The sequence below is a fragment of the Elaeis guineensis genome, chromosome 2 (assembly GCF_000442705.2).
Source record: "Elaeis guineensis isolate ETL-2024a chromosome 2, EG11, whole genome shotgun sequence".
NCBI lineage: Eukaryota > Viridiplantae > Streptophyta > Magnoliopsida > Arecales > Arecaceae > Elaeis > Elaeis guineensis.
The window spans coordinates 83,747,238-83,748,605 of record NC_025994.2 but is presented as its reverse complement, the minus strand read 5'-3'; positions in this window follow the sequence as shown (position 1 = coordinate 83,748,605).

Sequence of the window (1,368 nt, the reverse complement as noted above, 5' to 3'; positions counted from 1 at the left end):
CCCCCCCACGCCCCCCTCCCTCCCCAAAAAAAAAAAAAAAGTTTCATGTTGCTCCACTTGATGAGATGCTTAAAAAAGGGGGTATTTTTCTTTCGAGCAAAATTGAAAAATATGTTTGTTGATCGATAATCCCGAAGTGAATTATGCCAAATCTTATATAGCCAAATTTCTTTCTTTCTTCTTGATGAAAAATATCGAAATTATGACAAGGGAAGTGTTGAACATCTCTAAGTGACTTATTGCTTGCATATTCAAAGGGCCTTGGACCACAATATTTCAATCAAGATGGTGAGAACTCCATTGCAAGGCAACTAGGACATTAGTCTTTGGGAACTCCATTGTGAGGCAACTAGGACATTAGTCTTTGGAACTTTTACACAGAGATTTTCAAAGAGAGAATAAAAGCAAATAGAGTTTGTCCAAGCATCTTTCTAAAATTGGATTTTATCACCTTTGTCCATCTTGAAGTATACACATGTTGCCCAGCTATGCAATCTAAGAGGGGGGGTGATATGGGTTTCTAAAAATTTAAACTTAACTTACAACTTATGAAGAATATTTAACAATATTAAGAGAAGTAAGGAGAGTATAATTGATGCAAGGATAATGGTTGTATGCAAGAATACAAGAGAATAAAGAAGTTTAAAAGGAGAGCAATTAAGCACAATACAAACAAGAGGATTTATAGTGGTTCGGTGCTAACCTTGCACCTACATCCACTCCCCAAGCTCCTACTTGAGAATTTCAATCCACTAAACTGTATTCAACCTGAATACACTCGTCGAAAACTCCGACTCTAGCTATCCCAAGCTAGTCCACTTATTTTTCGGGTACAAGCCAACTCAATACAATCCGATTCAAGGTTCAGATCAATCTTCCCACGTTTTGGAACCCTTCCAAAATAAAAATAATGACTCAAAAAGAGTATTACAGTTAACAGCACAGAAATACAAAAGAAGCTCTTTTAATGAGCGAATAAGGCATTAAATACACTTTACACAATTTGAAGGAAGCTTTTTCTGATTTTCTCAAGATAGTTGGAGACTTGAATGAGCACTTGAGGAGTTGGTGAACTTGAATTAAAAGCTTCTTGAACGCTTTAAGTGGGCTCTTGCTTAGGGTTGAAAAGAATGCTTGAAATCCTCTTTAAAATCCTTCTCTCTTTTTTTTTTTTTTTTCGATTCCCTCTTTTAAGTCTCTTTATATAACTTCAAATAATGGTGGAGAGTAATCTGGGCTGAAATAGAGCCGTTAGAGCACATTAAATGAGCATTAAATACAATTGAAACGGATTAAAAACTAGCCGTTGTGAAACTTTTCCATCACAGGGGTCGACTCATAGGGTCGACTCATGCTCATGGGTCGACT